Here is a 19,572-nt window from a genome sequence, read left to right as displayed (position 1 = left end):
GTGGCAGTAGGGAACAGATTAGACAGCATCCTGAATACTGGCTTCCAGTCTATCCCAGGGCCGGGGATGTAGGTTGCTATTCCTCAAGGCTCTTGGGATCAGTTAGCTGCCATTAGAGCTGCCCATTTGCTGATCAGTTTGGACACAGATTCTGAGCCCAGTGGGATGGCAGCAGCTGGAAGCGGCCGACTAAGGCAGCTGTATCTCGGGTCAGCAGTGCGTGCAAGCCATTCGGGTCTTCCCCCTCAGAGCACCACTTGACTGATACGTAGGAGATGACGCCAGCACCAGTGATGAGGCCAGCAGTGGATCCCTCCCAGGAGCAAGCTACCATGAGAGGAAGGCCACCCCATCGGTCCCACGAGCCATTTGTAGCACAAAAGCAGCCAAACGCCTCTCGTGATATCGGCCGGGTTGTACCTCAAAAAAGACCTGGGATGGGAGAAAGAAAACCATGTTTAGACACCTGCAAAAGCATTGTGTCAAAAAAGAGTAGGTTGACATTGATTCACTTTGGAGTTTGTTCTATTAAAACCAAATGTGCACTTAGGACATGCTTTGCGCTTCATAGATGTTGCCATGTGTGTTAACCCTAACCCTAACGATGTTATGTATGTAACCAGTATTATACCGCCACCAGAGGGGGTACCTGTTGGAGTCCCAAGGGATCCCTGCATCCCTTGGGAGCATTGTATATAAGCAGGTCTCCCATGCTGTACCAACACTCTGGAGTTGGAATAAAGGAGCTAAGGTCAAACTTATTCATGTCTACAGTACTCCGTTACATTAACATATTATCACATAACAACTGGCGACAAGGTAATGAACCATCACGTGAAAATGCAGAGAACTGTTGGTATCCTGGAGAAATTCTCAGAAGGCGACAATTGGGAGGCCTTCGTGGAGCGACTCGACCGATACTTCATAGCCAACGAGCTGGAAGGGGATGAGAACACTGCCAAACGAAGGGCGATCCTCCTCGCCATCTGCAGGGCAACAACCTATGGCCTCATGAAGAACCTTTTTTGCTCCGGTGAAACCAACAACCAAATCATATGAAGAACTGTTTGCGCTGGTCCAGGAGCACCTAAATCCGAAGGAGTGTTCTGATGGCAAGGTATCGGTTGTATACATGTCAACGGTCTGAAGGCCAGGAAGTGGCGAGCTAAGTCACCAAACTAAGGCGCCTTGCAGGACATTGTGAATTTGATGGATTCCTGGAACAAATGCTAAGAGACTTTTTTGGGCTTGGCATTGGCCATGAGATTATCCTTTGCAAACTATTGACTATTGAAACACCGAACCTGAGCAAAGTCATAACAATAGCCCAGGCATTTATGTCCACCAGCGATGACACCAAACAAATTTCACAGCATAGAGGTTTCAGCAAGTACTGTACACACAGTAACGTTGTTTTCAGGCAGGAATGCACATGGCACAACATACACGCCTGCAACTGCATGACCTCCGATGACCCAGAGTCTGTCATCAAACGTTAATGCGAAGCAGTTAACACCTTGTTGGCACGGTGGAGGTGATCATCGAGCCCATCAATGCTGCTTCAAATACTGTGTGCAAAGCCTGTGGAACAATGGGACACCTCCAGCGAACATGCAGATGAGCTGCAAAACCTGCAAACCACCACGTTGCAGAGGGAGATCGATCCATGGCGGATCAGACTGAACAAGAGACTCAAACCGAGGAGGCAGAAGTGTACAGGGTACACACCTTCACCACGAAATATCCACCGATCATGTTAAAAGTTGAATTGGTTGGAATTCCAGTATCCAGGGAAATGGACACGGGTGCGAGTCAGTCTATCATGAGCAAAAAGGCCTTTGACAGGCTGTGGTGCAACAAGATACACAGGTCCAAGCTGAGCCCTATTCTTACCAAGCTGAGAACTTACACCAAAGAGCTGACCCCTGTAATTGGCAGCACAACAGTAAAAGTCTCCTATGATGGAGCAGTGCACGAACTCCCACTATGGATGGTACCAGGAGATGGCCCCACACTGTTCAGCAGAAGCGCTCTCGTCCGTCGACGACGCCTTGTGCCCAGATTCTGAGCAAATTTCCGTCATTGTTTGAGCCAGGCATTGGATGTTTCCAGGGGGTGAAGGTGCAGATCCACTTGGTTCCTGGTACACGACCCATCCACCACAAGGCACGGGTGGTGCCATATATGATGCGAGAGAAAGTGGAGATCAAGCTGGACAGGCTGCAGCGAGAAGGCATCATCGTGCCGGTGGAGTTCAATGAATGGGCCAGTCCGATTGTTCCGGTCCTCAAGGGCGATGGCACGGTCAGAATTTGTGGGGATTATAAAGTAATGATTAACTGTTTTTCACTGCAGGTCCAGTACCCGCTACCCAAGGCAGACGAGAGACTCGAACCAAGGAGGCAGAAGTGTACAGGGTACACACCTTCACCACGAAATGTTCACCGAACATGTTAGGAGAAAAGACGTTCACTAAATTGGACCTGACCTCGGCCTGCATGACGCAGGAGCTGGCAGAATCTTCGAAAGGCCTCACCTGCATCAACACGTACAAAGGTCTGTTCATCTACAATAGATGCCCATTTGGGATTCGATCGGTCGCGGCTATTTTTCAAAGTTAAAGTCGGCTCCGTGCACCGTGGTTTTCCAGAACGACATATTGATCACAGGTCAAGACACCATCGAACACTTGAAGAACCTGGAAGAGATTCTATGTTGGCTAGATCGGGTGGGACGCTCGAAGTGTGTTTTCCTGGCGCCAGAGGTCAAATTCTTAGGGAGAAGAATTGCAGCAGACGGCATCAGACCCACCGACGCCAACAAGAACGCACCGAGTCCACAGAACATGACGGAGCTGCAGTCGTTCCTGGGACTCCAAGTATTTTGGTAATTTCCTACCTGGGTTGAGCACCTTGCTAGAACCTATACATGCCCTGCTACGTAAATGAGATGACTGGGTATGGGGGAAATCACAAGAGGCTGCTTTTGAGAAAGCCAGAAATCTGTTATGTTCCAACAAACTTCTTCTGTATAACCGATGTAAACGTTTAGTGCTAGCTTGCAATGCGTCTTCGTACAGGGTTGGATGTGTGTTACAACAAGCTAACGAATCAGGAACATTCAACTGGTCGCCTATGCATCCAGGAGTTTGTCCAAGGCCGAAAGGGCCTACAGCATGATTGAAAAAGAAGCTCTGGCATGTGTTTACAGGGTAAAAAAAAATGCACCAGTATCTGTTTGGTCTTAAGTTTGAGTTAGAAACTGAACATAAGCTGCTCATATCGCTATTCTCAGAGCGCAAAGGGATTAATACCAACGCCTCTGCTCGTATCCAAAGATGGGTGCTCACGCTATCTGCATATAACTATTTAATCCGCCGCAGGCCAGGCACAGAGAACTGCGCTGATGCTCTCAGTTGGCTACCATTGCCCACCACGGGGTGGAAATGGCACAGCCTGCAGACATGCTCTTGGCGACGAAAAGTCACCCGTTACGGCCCGCCAGATCGGGACCTGGACCAGCCAGGATCCTTTACTGTCCCTTGTTTTAAAAAAAAAACTATCCTCCATGGGAGCTGGTCCAGCGTCCAAGCGGAGATGCATGAAGAGATCAAGCCGTTCCAGCGGCACAAAGACAAAATGTCCATACAGGCGGACTGTCTTTTGTGGGGTAATCGCGTGGTTTTGCCTAAGAAAGGCAGGGAAACGCTCATACGCGACCTACACAGTACCTACCCAGGCATAGTAATGATGAAAACTATAGCCAGATCCCATGTGTGGTGGCCCGGCATCGACTCCAAGTTGGAGTCTTGCGTGCGCCAATGCAACACTTGTTCTCAACTGAGCAATGCACCCAGGGAGCCACTGCTAAGTTTGTGGTCATGGCCCTCCAAACCGTGGTCTAGGATCCACGTTGACTTTGCTGGCCTGTTTCTAGGCAAAATGTTTTTGATTGTTGTGGATGCTTATTCAAAATGGATTGAGTGTGTAATGATATCTGTAAGCACATCCACTGCTACCATCGAAAGGCTAAGTGCCATGTTCGCCACGCACGGCCTGCCTGATGTCCTTGTCAACGACAATGGGTCGTGCTTCACCAGTGCTGAATTCAAGGAATTCATGACCCGTAATGGGATCAGGCATGTCACATCTGCCCCATTCAAGCCCGCATCCAATGGCCAGGCAGAACATGCAGTCTAAACCATCAAGCAAAGCTTGAAAAGCGTGTTGGAAGGCTCTCTGCAGACTCGCCTGTCCCGAGTCCTGCTCAGCTACCACACCAGACCCCACTCGCTCATTGGGGCTCCCCCTGCCGAGCAGCTCATGAAAAGGGCGCTCAAAACAAGGCTCTCTCTTGTCCACCCTGATCTCCATGATCACATTGAGGACAGACGGCATCAACAAAGCATGTACCATGATTATGCAAATTTGTCACGCGATATTGAAGTCAATAACCCTGTATTTGTACTCAACTATGGACATGGTCCCAAATGGCTTGCTGGCACTGTCCTAGCCAAAGAAGGGAGTAGGGTGTTTCAGGTCAAACTCACAAATGGACTAACTTGCAGAAAGCATTTGGACCAAACCAAACTGCAATTCAGAGACAGCCACGAGCAACCTGAAGAGGACACCACCAACTTTGACCCTCTGACACATACACAAGTGGCAACCGACATCACGGTTGACCACGAAGCTGAACTCATCATGCCCAGCAAGGCCAGCTGCATAGCAGCCCAGCAAAGAACCAACCAACTCACCTACACCTACATTTGTACCGAGACGATCGACTAGGGAGTGAAAGGCCCCAGATCATCTCACCCTGTAAATAAGTATGCTATTGACTTTGGGAGGGAGTGATGTTATGTATGCAACCCTAGGTAAGCTGTATCGCACCGCCACCCGAGGACGTACCTGTTGGAGTCCCAAGCGATCCCAGCATCCCTTGGGAGCACTGTGTATATATGCAGGCCTCCCATGCTGTACCAACACTCTGAAATTGGAATAAAGGAACTAAGGTCACACTTACTCATGTCTACAGTACTCAGTTACATTACCTTATTATGAACAGAACAACCATCTCCCCTTACTTACAATCAAAACTTTAACCCCTTCCTCCATTTTAATAGGGTAATGCCAATCGACCAATTACACGGAGTGTCTAATGCCACCTACAAGGCGACACTCAAACACTAACTCACACAACCCTGTTTCAGGAGGTACCTGTACACCATGTCTGTCAGAGGTAGGGCACCAGAGAGGACCTGCCCAACTGCAGGGAGCTCATTGGCTATGAGGCCGTAGAGCTGCTCTAGCCATGGGGGATGGTGAGGTTGGGGGTGGGACAGTGCAGGTAGTAAGATAATGGGTGCACACCTACACAGGCAATGTATTAGGAGAAAGAACAAAAGATGGAAGCACGGGGTTTGAAATTGGTCTTCGACAATAGCACAAAAGGTGCCATTGTGAATCAGCAGTCTGTTTTACACAGTGTAAAATGGGGTGGCAATTCGCTTTCACCAAAAACCAATTTCACCCATAGGGTGTTAAGGAAAGAATAGGAGTTTGCTCTGTTAAAGCAGAATGTTCACATATGTAATATTTTTCTATTCATGGCGAATTAGTTCTATGGGAAGGACTGCACATATTTTGTGCTGATGTAATTAGCTGATTAAAACTTGCATGGTCATGTGGCACCAGAGAGATGTGCAGTGCTTGAATGGGCACTAGATTGAAGGATTTCTCATTTATTTGAAGGTGGGGGAGAAGGAGTTAAGGCAGGGGTGACAATAGTTGACCGTGTTAAACCGATGAGAACTCTTCATTTAGTTCTGTGTTGATGGCGCTTGCAGCAGTCACCTAAGGGGTCCTCCGAGTCACATTCATCCTGACACTCCCCTCCAATGTTGTACTGCCTCCAATGTGGCTAGAACGGCCTCTCCAGGAATGTCCACGTCCAGGCCTTTTTGTATGGTGCAGTTGTGCAGAGCACGGGGCTACAACTATGGGAGAAACACGATATGTAGCGTATAATGAAAATTCTCCTTACCGATCAAAACGGTGTAAGTACCACTTTAATACTCCATTGATCCGCTCAATGACTATTCTCGTAGAGACATGTGCCTCATTATAACTCTCCTTGGTTGCTGTCCTTGCAACTTTTAGGAGGGTCATTATCCATGGCAGCAGGGGTGCACAATATCACCCACAAGCCATCCGTTTGCATGATTTAAGGAGGGATATACTTGCATTGGAGGTAGTTCAAAGAAGGTTCACTAGGTTGATTCCTGAGATGAAGGGGTTATCTTATGAAGAAAGGTTGAGCAGGTTGGGTCTATACTCATTGGAGTTTAGAAGAATGAGAGATGATCTTATTGAAGCATATAAGACTCTGAGGGGGCTTGACAGGGTAGATGCAAAAAAGATGTTTCCCCTCGTGGTGGAATCCAGAACGAGGGGGCATAGTTTTAGAATAAAGGGCCGCCCATTTAAAATGGAGATGAGAAGGAATTTCTTCTCTCGGAGGGTCGTGAATCTTTGGCAGTCTCTACCCCAGAGAGCTGTGGAGGCTGGGTCATTGAATATATTTAAGGTGAAGATAGACAGATTTTTGAATGATAGAGGAGTCGAGGGTTATGGAGAGCAGGCGGGGAAGTGGAGTTGAGTCCAAGATCAGATCAGCCATGATCGTATTGAATGGTGGAGCAGGCTCGAGGGGCCAAATGGCCTACTTCTGCTCCTATTTCTTATGTTCTTATGATTTCTTCCTTGAAGAGCGGATTGAGGGCCAAACTCCAAAGGATAAATCCATCATGGCAACCTGCAGCAAATCTCGCATTGGCACAGCAGATTGTTTGTTTACTTTTTGTCGTAATCCAGAATCACACATGGCGAGTGGTACGCCTTTCTGCTCAGGAAGTTGAGGGGGTCGGTCACAGGATCCCACAAAGAAATGCGCATGCCATCTATTGCACCCTGTACCTCAGGAAAGCCAGAAATCTCATCAAATAGATGGTCCCACCTCACTGCTGTCTTGCCGTGATGCCAAACTGGATGAATTAGCCAGCTCGCTGTAAAGATGCATCAGTGACCTGATGACTACATGCCTCGATGGCTTCCTGGCTGATATTGCATAGATCCCCCATGGCTCCCTGAAATGATGCAATGACATAAAAGTTAAGTGTAGTCGTGGCTTCATAGCCAGAAACAACTCACCGGGGAAATGACCATAGCTGCACATCGTCGTGCAGCACAGCTCCCTTGTTCCGTCTTTTGTGTAAGTGCTCTTACAACAGAGCCCGTCACTGAAGTCTTCGTAGGACAAGTATTATTTATTTATTTTGGGGAGTGAGGGAAACATACCTTCACGGGCTGCCTCACTCTTCTTTCCTCCTTCTCCTCCTCCATTTATAATGGCAAACAAAGGCCTAGTTCCCAGAACCAATCACTCTGGGAAGGGGCAAAATTGTCCCGGGGGTGTGGTACAGACCCACAGGTAGTCAGAAGCCGGTCTTGCACTCTCCAGGGGCAAAGTTAAAAAGAGAAATCCCTCTTTAAAAACTCATTCTAAGTTCCAGCAATCTGGAAATAATTTCTGCACTTTTCAGATTCTAATGTTTCTCCCTTCTGCCAGTCTCGGCTGATCCCGGCAACAGGTGCTCCTTCTAAGTGACCCCCTGATGCATAATGAAAGGAGTTTCTGGAATCTTGGTGTGACAGTACCACTGACCCGACCCCGCCCCCCGCCCCCCCCCAGTAGACCTCTGTGGACTAGGGGAGCAGGTCGCTGGGAAAGACGAAACGTCCGCCGCTAACTGGGATGTATTGATTTTGTGCGGAGGCCCGTGGGAATGGGTTCCGTCTGCCCCAATTTTGCTCTGCGATAGAAATCGAAAGAATATTTACAAATCTGGAAGACTAAAAATAACATGATGTTGTGTCAATTCTAAACGCCAGATATGAATTCGGGTCTATATGGTTTTTTGAAACAGTGTGTCCTATCTTTGAGAGTTATAAAAGGCATTTCACTGTGAAAACTGGCACCCAATAGGAAATGAGGATTTAAGAACATAAATAGGAACAGGAGTAGGCCATACGGCCCCTCAAGCCTGCTCCGCCATTCAATGAGTTGATGGCTGATCTGATCATGGACTCAGCTCCACTTCCCTGCCCGCTCCCTTATCCCCTTATCGTTTAAGAAACTGTCTATTTCTGTCTTAAATTTATTCAATGTCCCAGCTTCCACAGTTCTCTGAGGCAGTGAATTCCACAGATTTACAATCCTCTGAGAGAAGAAATTTCTCCTCATCTCTGTTTGAAATGGGCCCCTTATTCTAAGATCATGCCCTCTAGTTCTAGTCTCCATTAGTGGAAACATCCTCTCTGCATCCACCTAGTCAAGCCCCCTCATAATCTTATACGTTTCGATAAGACCACATCTCATTCTTCTGAATTCCAATAAGTAGAGGCCCAACCTACTCAACCTTTCATCCTAAGTCAACCCCCTCTTCCCCAGAATCAACCTAGTGAACCTTCTCTGAACTGCCTCCAAAGCAAGTATTTCCTTTCGTAAATATGGAAACCAAAACAGCATGCAGTATTCCAGGTGTGGCCTCACCAATACCTTGTATAGCTGTAGCAAGACTTCCCAGCTTTTATACTCCATCCCTTTTGCAATCAAGGCCAAGATTCCATTGGTCTTCCTGATCACTTGCTGTACCTGCATACTATCTGTTATATATGTAAACCTGTAAATATCTTGTTTATCCACCAGAGGGCTCATCCCCTGGGGTCCCAAGGGATCCCACAATCCCTTGGGAGCACAGGTACTTAATGAGGCCTCATAGGCTGGAGAGGCAATCTGGAGGCTGGTAATAAAAGACTAAGGTCACACTTTACTTTGAGCTTACAGTATCTAGTCAGACTCTTTATTCATACATAACAACAGGCGACGAGATACAGATGATGAACCCCACCGCAACGATGCAGAAAACAGTGGGCATCCTGGAGAAATTTTCGGAGGGAGATGATTGGGAAACCTTCGTGGAGCGACTCGGCCAATACTTCGTGGCTAACGAGCTGGAAGGAGAAGCGAATGCTGCCAAACAAAGGGCGATTCTCCTCACCGTTTGCAGGGCACCAACATGTGGCCTCATGAAAAATCTGCTTACCCCAGTGAAACCCACAGAGAAATCATACGATGATTTGTGCACACTGGTCCGGGAGTATCTTAACCCAAAGGAAAGCGTTCTGATGGCGAGGTACCGGTTCTACACCTACAAAAGGTCTGAAGGCCAGGAAGCGGCGAGCTATGTCGCTGAGCTAATGCTCAGAGACTTCTTTGTACTTGGCATTGGCCATGAAGTAATACTTCACAAACATTTGACTGTAGAGACCCCAACCTTGAGTAAAGCCACAGCGATAGCCCAGGCATTCATTGCCACCACTGACAATACTAAGCAAATCTCTCAGCACACGAGTGCTGCTACAAGTACTGTGAAGAAAGTAATGTTGTTTTCGAATCATAACATACAGGGCAGGCCTCACATGGCTGCAGCTGCACGTCCGCTGATGTCTCAGAGTCCACCATCAAGGGTGATGAATGCTAGGCCATTAACACCTTGTTGGTGCTGCGGGGGTGATCATTTCCATTCATGCCACTTCAAAGGATACATTTGCAAGGGCTGTGGAACAATGGGACACCTCCAACAAGTGTGCAGGCGAGCTGCAAAGCCTGTTAAACCTGCAAACCACCATGTTGCAGAGGAGGACAGATCCACGGAGGATCACGACGAACCAGAGCCTCAGACCGAGGAGGTAGAGGTACATGGGGTGCACACATTTACCACAAAGTGTCCCCCGATAAGGTTGTATTAAATGGAGACCCGGTGTCAATGGAGCTGGACATGGGCGCGAGCCAGTCCATTTTGAGCAAAAAGACTTTTGATAAATTGTGGTGCAGAAAGGCCTCAAGGCCAGTCCTGACTCCCATTCACACTAAACTGAGAACTTACACAAAGGAACTGATTCCTGTAATCGGCAGTGCTACTGTAAAGGTCTCCTACAATGGAGCGGTGCACAAGTTACCACTCTGGGTGGTACCGGGCGATGGCCCCACGCTGCTCGGCAGGAGCTGGGGCTGGAAGATACGCTGGTACAGGGACAACGTCCGAGCTCTCTCGTCCATTGACGACACTTGTGTGCCCAGGTCCTCAACAATTTTCCCTCGCTGTTCAAACCAGACATCGGGAAGTTCCAAGGAGCAAAAGTGCAGATCCACCTAATTCCGGGGGCGCGACCCATCCATCACAAGGCGAGTGCAGTACCGTACATGATGAGAGAGAGAGAGGGTAGAGATCGAGCTAGACCGGCTGCAACGAGAGGACATCATTTTGCCGATCGAATTCAATGAGTGGGCCAGTCCGATTGTTCCAGTCCTCAAGGGAGACGGCACCGTCAGAATCTGTGGTGATTACAAAGTAACTATCAATCGTTTCTCCCTGCAGGATCACTACCCACTACGAAAGGCAGATGACCTTTTTGCGACGCTGGTGGGAGGAATGACGTTCACGAGCTGGACTTGACCTTAGCCTACATGACCCAGGAGCTGGAGGAATCATCAAAGGGCCTCACCTGCATCAACACGCACAAAGGTCTCTTCATTTACAATGGATGCCTGTTTGGGATTTGATCAGCCGTGGCGATATTCCAGAAAAACATGGAAAGTTTACTGAAGTCGGTCCCACGCACCGTGGTCTTCCAGGACGACATCTTGGTTACAGGTCGGGACACAGTCGAGCATCTGCAGAATCTGGAGAAGGTTCTTAGTCGGCTTAATCGCGTGGGGCTCAGGTTAAAACACTCGAAGTGCGTTTTCCTGGTGCCTGAAGTGGAGTTCCTGGGGAGAAGAATCACGGCGGACGGCATCAGGCCCACCGATTCAAAGCCGGAGGCAATCGAGAACGCACCGAGGTCACAGAACGTGATGGAGCTGCGGTCGTTTCCAGGACTTCTAAACTACTTTGGTAACTTCTTAGCGGGTCTCAGCACATTGTTAGAACCACTGCACTCCTTACTGCATAAGGGAGAGGAATGGGTATGGGGTAAAAGCCAAGAAAATGCCTTTGTAAAAGCTAGAATGCTGATATGCTCAAACAAATTGCTTGTGTTGTATGATCCATGTAAGCGTTTGGTACTAGCATGTGATGCGTTGTCGTACGGTGTCGGGTGTGTATTGCAACAAACTAATGAATCTGGGAAATTGCAACCGGTTGCTTATGCATCCAAAAGTCTGTCTAAGGCTGAGAGGACCTACAGCATGATTGAAAAAGAAGTGTTAGCATGTGTTTGCCGGGTAAAGAAAATGTATCAATATCTGTTTGGGCTCAAATTTGAATTGGAAACTGACCACAAGCCACTGATATCCCTCTTTTCGGAAAGTAAGGGGATAAATACGAATGCATCGGCCTGCATCCAGAGATGGGCGCTCATGTTGTCCGCATATAACTACGCCATCCGCCACAGGCCAGGCACAGAAAACTGTGCTGATGCTCTCAGTAGGCTGCCATTGCCCACCACGGGGGTGGAGATGGCTTAGCCCACAGATTTAGTCATGGTAATGGAAGCATTCGAGAGTGAGCAATCACCCGTTACCACCCGACCGATTAGAACCTAGACGAGCCAGGACCCCTTACTAAAGTCCTTAGTAAAAAAACAGTGTGCTTCACGGGAGCTGGTCCAACGTCCCATTAGAGATGCAGGAAGAAATAAAGCCGTACCAGTGGTGCAAAGATGAAATGTCTATACAGGCAGATTGCCTTCTGTGGGGTCATCAGGTAGTGGTACCAAAAAAGGGCCAGGGAAACTTTCATTAGTGACCTCCACCGTACCCATCCAGGCATTGTAATGATGAAAGCGATAGCCAGATCCCACGTGTGGTGGTCCGGTATCGATGCGGACTTACATTTGTGCATGCAGGACTCTAACACATGTTCATAGTTAAGCAATGCACCCAGGGAGGCGCCACTAAGTTTATGGTCTTGGCCCTCCAACTGTGGTCCAGGGTCCATGTCGACTATGCAGGCCCGTTCTTGGGAAAAATGTTCCTAGTGGTTGTAGATGCATACTCCAAATGGATTGAATGTGAGATAATTTCAGCAAGCATGTCTGCTGCCACCACTGAAAGCCTGCGGGCCATGTTTGCCACGCACGGCCTGCCTGATGTCCATGTGAGTGACAATGGGCCGTGTTTCACCAGTGCTGAGTTCAAAGAGTTCATGATCCGCAATGGGATCAAACATGTTACATCTGCCCCGTTCAAACTAGCATCCAATGGTCAGGCAGAGAGAGCAGTGCAAACAATCAAGCAGAGCTTGAAGAGGGTAATTGAAGGCTCACTGCAGACTCGCCTATCCCGAGTCCTGCTTAGTTACCGCATAAGACCCTACTCACTCACTGGGATTCCACCCGCTGAACTGCTCATGAAAAGGGCACTTAAGACAAGGCTCTTGTTAGTCCACTTTGATCTACACGAACAGGTAGAGAGCAGGCGGCTTCAACAAAGTACATATCATGATAGCGCAAATGTGTCACGCGAAATTGAGATTAATGATCCCGTATTTGTATTGAACTATGGACAAGGTCCCAAGTGGTTTCCCAGCACTGTTGTGGCCAACGAGGGGAGTAGGGTGTTTCGGGTCAAACTTTCAAATGGACTCATCTACAGGAAACATTTGGACCAAACCAAACTCAGATTCATGGACTATCCAGAGCAACCCACATTAGACCCTACCTTTTTTGATCCCCCAACACACACACTAGTGGCAACCGACACAGCGGTTGAATCCAAAGTAGAACCCATCACTTGCAGCAGCCCAGCAGGACTCACTACACCAGGCAGCCCAGCAGGGCCCAAGAAAAGACTCACCAAAACCAGCATTTGCACCGAGTCGATCAACCAGGGAAAGAAAGGCTCCAGATTGACTCACCTCGTAAATAGTTACACTATTGACTTTGGGTGTGGGGGGGGGTGGGTGCAGAGTGCTGTTATATATGCAAACCTGTAAATATCTTGTTTATCCACCAGAGGGCTCATCCCCTGGAGTCCCAAGGGCTTCCACCAACCCTTGGGAGCACAGGTACTTAAGGAGGCCTCACAGGCTGGAGAGGCACTCTGGAGCCTGTAATAAAAGACTAAGGTCACACTTTGAGCTCACAGTATCTAGTCAGACTCTTTATTCATACATAACACTATCCTTTTGTGTTTCATGCACAAGTACCCCCAGGTCCCGCTTTACTGCAGCACTTTGCAATCTTTCTCCATTTAAATAATAACTTGCTCTTTGATTTTTTTTTTCTGCCAAAGTGCATGACCTCACACTTTCCAACATTATACTCCATCTGCCAAGTTTTTGCCCACTCACTTAGCTTGTCTATGTCCTTTTGCAGATTTTTTGGGTCCCTCTCACACATTGCTTTTCCTCCCATCTTTGTATTGTCAGCAAACTTGGCTACGTTACACTCAGTCCCTTCTTCCAAGTCGTTAATATAGATTGTAAATAGTTGGGGGTCCCAGCACTGATCCCTGCGGCACTCCACTAGTTACTGGTTACCAACCAGAGGATGAATCATTTATGCCGACTTTCTGTTCTGTTAGTTGGCCAATCCTCTATCCATGCTAATGTATTACCCCTAACCCCATGAACTTTTATCTTGTGCAGTAATCTTTTATGTGGCACCTTGTTAAATGCCTTCTGGAAGTCCAAATACACCACATCCACTGGTTCCCCTTTATCCACCCTGTTCGTTACATCCTCAAAGAATTTCAGCAAATTTGTCAAACATGACGTCCATGTGTAATCATATTGCATTTTATGCTCTGCAGCAGAGACCTAAAGAGTAATTTACAAATCTGGAATATGATCATATTTTACTTCAAGACTGTGTGTTTATTGGAAGTGTTGAGAAGTAGAATCCCTACAACCTGTTTAAAAGCAATAAACAGGGGGTTTAAAGGTGATGAATTTGCTTAAGTGACTAAATATTCCTGACTTTCATTGTTGACATAACTGCTTAAACAAAACAATTCTCTGCCCTTTTTTCTTCTATAAAGATGAAAAGAAGCCAGAGCAAAATATAATTTGTCAAAGGCTGCTGAAGTACTCCTAGTTCTGGTTGGCTCGAGTAATCGTGACACACTAGCTTGTAGGGACTCCACTTCTCAACACTTCCAATCAACATGCAGTCCTGTAGTAAAATATGATCATATTCCAGATTTGTAAATTACTCTTTAGGTTTCTGTTGCATAGCATAAAATGCAATATGATTACACACTGGCGGCATTAAGAGTGAGATTCAAAACCCAGCCCTAATGGACTAATGCACTTTGGTGAAAGTCATTGGGAAAGCCTATCTCGTCAGTCAGAGAGACAGAAACCATCAGCGGTCCATTTCACACGCTGCTTAAATGTACCTCTTGATGATTCAACTTCGGAGTGTCGCAGATGGTATTAACAAGCCGTCCTGCTCTCTTCACCAAGCAGCAGTGTGTTGGGAGAGCAAGTCTGGAAGGAGGAAGTGATGCAAGTGCTCTTAATGAGACATAGCATTGAAGTAAATAGATGGCGCAGGCTCAATAACATTACTTTAAATAGCAACAATTTTCACAGCAGACTACAGGACACAGGTCAGAAGGCGACAGTTGTCTCTTCCATTGCAACAAACGCAAGACTTAAGAACCTGCACTAAAGAAAATAACTTCATTAAACTTTTCTACGATTTTTTGTGTTTCAAGCAATTGGTCAATGTGCAGGTGGACATGGTGAATCTTTTGAGGTTTGATAGTCATTTCCTTCTCAGAAACCCAGCACTCTCCAAAGGTGGCCATCTGAATCATTACAGCCGACAATGTGATGTGTGAAGTCAATGGTTGGTATTGGTTTACCAAAAACATAAAGGGAGATTTTCCCCAGCGTCACTTCTGACCCATCCTTCGAGTGTATTTCAAGGATGGGGGTATCTCCAGCCCATAACTTTCCATCCATTAATTCCACCTTTAAATAACCAAGTGGTAGAGTCTCTACTCTACAAATAACGAGTGCGCGTATAACCTGCCATCAGTTGTTATTTTCCGACAAGTTTCCTCTGCAGAGTTGACATCAGTTTTACATTCAGTGCTGTACCGAGGGAGTGCAGCATTGTCGGGAGTTGCCATGATGTGGATAAGACTTTGAACCCAAGGCCCCAGTTGCCTGTCCCAGTGCAAGTAAAAGATTCTAGGGCACTATTTGCTTTTCTTCAAAGAGCTCTCTTAACGTCCCTTGCCAACATGCCTCCTTCAACCAAAACAACCAAAAGCGATTTAACTGTTGATCTCATTTGCCATTTGTGGAGTCCTGCTATTTACACAATTGCTTGCTGTGCTTGCCTGCTATATAAATGTAGAGCCTTATTTTCTTGTGATATGGAGATGTTTTGTAAAATGACAGATCTTTGCACTGTTACCAAATCGATAGTAGAAGCAAGTAGGAGAAGCTATTAATATAAGACAGTTTGATGGTGTTGCTTTTGCAAGAATGTATTCATCATTATTGGACCAGTGGAATGGAGAGGGGGGGGGGAGTAAAATGGAGCAAGTGAGGGATAAAATGAACCAACACTGAATGCTCAATACAGGGTACTGGTTTGAAAGAGGTCAAGGAGATGTTTTAGAAGAGAGAGCGAGAGAGAGCATGATTGCATGTGTGACAAGCTGAAAAGGACAAGGACAGGGTAGGAATGAAGTAGCAGGAACTGGAGGAATAAAAGTGAGAGAGATGTATCCAGAGAGGATACACCACTTTGCTGAAAGAGACCATTAACCAGAGAGTATAAATAGAGATTGCAACCAATAAGTTGAAAGGCCATGAAAGCAGAAGATAATTAGCAGTAGGAAGCTGAAGCGGTGGTAGCACGTACAGCTCTGACACACAAGCCATCTCTGTACCTCCTGTCTGTAGTGTAGAAATACATGGAACAATGCTAACTTCAAGGTGTACTTGAAAAGTGAGCCATTTAGAATCTACTCAACCACTCTCAGACAATGGTTAGAAATCTAGCCCTCTTGTTTTAAGATGCCTTCAAAATCCTTTGCTTGAAATCCAATGTCAATGATGCAGTTTAAAAACCCTACAATACTGATGACTGAATCCCTCTAAATTCAGTTTGACCTCAATTCCATGGCATCTGATTTCCTTTTCTGTTTTGATTGGTTGCTATAGTAAGCAATTGAAAGACATTAAAATCTGTCACAGAAACTAAATAATGGATGATGAACACACCACAATGTGAGTTTATCACTTGATTTCATCTTGTGCCAAATATAATCTTTGCATTTATTACTTCCCACATACATAAGACTTCTTATTGCTTCAGGAATTGGTCTGCATTATAAAGCTGAATATGTCATTCAGTTACTGGTCCAAATTTAATTCCTTCCTATTTAAACTTTAAATATCCTTTTACCACATTTTGTAATCAATAAAAATACTTTTTTTCATGTTTGAGGAAGAAGTCTGTGATAGAGAAATGCTATCTGAGATTTTCCAATGAGTGTTATTTTAATTGGGCATGAGTCCATAAAATTAACAAGGATGAGTCCATTGCACCAAGAATAATCCCATGGCAGTTAAATCTGCAGTCATGTGCTCTCGGTGTGCAGTAGTGCTTCGGGAAGTACTGGCTCATATTGCCTGACTGTCTGTCAACAACGAATGGAAAATCAGGTGCTGTGGGCCCAAGATGTTTTGACGAGTGCTACCTGTGTGCGCCAGATTGCAGAGTGAACCCTCCAGACCCCATGCTATCAAATCCTCAGGGTAGCTTGAGGACCAAAGTGTGCATCATCATCATAGGCAGTCCCTCGAAATCGAGGAAGACTTGCTTTCACTCCAAAAATGAATTCTTAGGTGACTGAACAGTCCAATACGGGAATTACAGTCTCTGTCACAGGTGGGACAGAGAGTCGTCGAAGGAAAGAGTGGGTGGGACTGGTTTGCTGCACGCTCCTTCCAAAGAGTGCAATCCCATCATGGCCTCACTGGCCTTACTTTGTCCGGCAATTGTATTCATCTGAGGTAACATCCCTTTGTGAATTTGTTTGCATTTCAAAACTTACCGCTAAAAACTACTTTCAGATAGTGTTTGTTAGTCCCACAACAAATGCAATTAACTTGCTGCGATGCCATTTTCTCAAGACCTGGTGAGTGGACGACTGCTTTGCACTATATTGATGAAATGGAATTCAAAACAAGTGGAGCTCTTCCCTTATAAATTCAGTCCCATTTAGTCTTTGGTTCCTTGTCCTGTAACAGGGTGGCTACTGTGGAACAAAGAGCATCAAAGAGACAACTGCAAAAACATGCTCTTTGTTTAAACAAGAGTCAATTTTCTAATTGTGTGCTCCCAAAGATGGAACCCCATCTTCCGGGAGTGCATGTCTGGAAATTGCAAACAATCCATGATTTTTCATCGGTTCATGGATGTGTCTCTGCGCTGGGTGGACACAATCAGGAAAATTACCCTAATAAGAAATAGGAACAGGAGTAGGCTATTCGGCCCCTTGAGCCTGCTCCGCCATTCAATAAGATCCTGGCTGATCTGATCTTGGCCTCAACTCCACTTCCCTGCCCGCTCCCCATAACCCTTTATTCCCTTATTGTTCAAACATCTGTCTATCTCCACCTTAAATATATTCAATGACCCAGCCTCCACAGCTCTCTGGGGTAGAGAATTCCATAGATGTACGACCCTCTGAGAGAAGAAATTCTTCCTTGTTTCCATTTTAAATACCTGCACCTACAATCTAATAGCAAGGTTAAATTACAGGGTATAAGTTTAGTTCAGCTTGGAAGGCCACAGTCTGTTTAGCGTTCATCACTTTGGCCAAAGATGTCACAGTGGGATACTAAACTCTTACCATCCTATTCTTTATTCATGTTAACTGTATTGTCCTTACATATTACTATAAATTCAGACGAGGCACATTCTGCAGACAAGGTCTGTGACCCGAACCTTTATTCACAGGACCAAGAAGTGATGACCCTGCGTGGAACCTCCCTTTTTATATACCTGAATGACCAGATGAGAAGTGTCTCCCACAAGTTCACCCCCTGTGGTCAAGGTGTGCATTTCTTAGGTGTATACAGTATGCAGTATTGTTACATGAAGATTACAGTTACATGAAGGTTACATACATGACATCACCTCCCCACCAATGTCTTATAGGGTCAAAGATTAAGTCTTTCAGGCGGTCGACGCTCTCTCGTGGAGCGCTGCAGTTGGGGCTCTGGTTGTTGAGCCTTGGCATGTGACTCTGTCACCTGTGGTGATTCCGGCTTGTCCGGGCTGGCCGCAGGGACTGTGCATACTGCTGAATGTTCTTGTTGCTCGTTCACTGGCGGTGGTGTGGGCAACATCTCATGATCTTCCTCAGGTTCCTCAGTGTCCATGCTGAACCTTTTTTTTTAACTTGGTCCAGATGTTTGCGGCATATCTGTCCATTGGTAAGTCTGACCACTATGACCCTATTCCCTTCTTTGCCAATTACAGTACCCTCAAGTCACTTGGGCCCCAAAGCGTGATTAAGAATAAATACAGGGTCATCGATTTCTATACATCTCCCCTTTGAGTTACGGTCATGGCACTCATTTTGGGACTGGCGTTTGCCCTCAACAATGTCTGACAGGACTGGATGAATGAGGGACAGCCGAGTTTTAAATATATGTTTCATGAGTAGTTCCACAGGCGGGACTCCCATGAGCGAATGCGGTCGGGACCTATAGGCCAGCAGGAGGCGCGATAGGCGGCATTGAAGGGAGGGTCCTTGAATCCGGAGCATGCCCTGTTTTATGATTTGGACCGCACGTTCCGCCTGGCCATTGGAAGCCGGCTTGAACAGTGCTGCCCTGACATGTTTGATGCCATTACCCGACATGAACTCCCAGAATTCATAGCTAGTGAAACACGGGCCGTTGTCGCTAACCAGGATGTCCGACAAGCTGTGGGTCGCAAAGACTGCACGCAGACTCTCCACAGTGGTGGATGTCGTGCATGAATTCAATATGATGCACTCAATCCATTTCGAGTAGGCATCAACAACAATGAGAAACATTTTTCCCATGAACGGGCCCGCGTAGTCTATGTGAATACGTGACCATGGCCTGATGGGCCAGGGCCACGGGCTGAGTGGGGCCTCCCCGGGGGCATTGCCCAGCTGGGCACACATCGTGCACCTGCGAACACAGTGTTCCAGGTCGGAGTCAATTCCCGGCCACCATACATGTGACCGGGCAATGGCCTTCATTAGCACGATGCCTGGGTGCTCGCTGTGGAGTTTCCTGATAAATGCTTCCCTTCCCTTCTGGGGCATGACTACCCGGCTGCCCCATAGTAGGCAGTCGGCTTGGATGGAGAGCTCATCCATCCGTCTGAAACGGTCTGACCTCCTCGGGGCATGCTCCGTGTGCGAGTGCCCAATCCCCAGTCAGGACACATTTCTTAATCAAGGATAGGGGGGATCTCTGTTGGTCCAGATTTTGAT

The sequence above is a fragment of the Pristiophorus japonicus genome, chromosome 13, assembly GCF_044704955.1.
Source record: "Pristiophorus japonicus isolate sPriJap1 chromosome 13, sPriJap1.hap1, whole genome shotgun sequence".
Taxonomy (NCBI): domain Eukaryota; kingdom Metazoa; phylum Chordata; class Chondrichthyes; family Pristiophoridae; genus Pristiophorus; species Pristiophorus japonicus.
The sequence above is the reverse complement of the archived record's forward strand: the minus strand, read 5'-3'. Positions refer to the sequence as shown.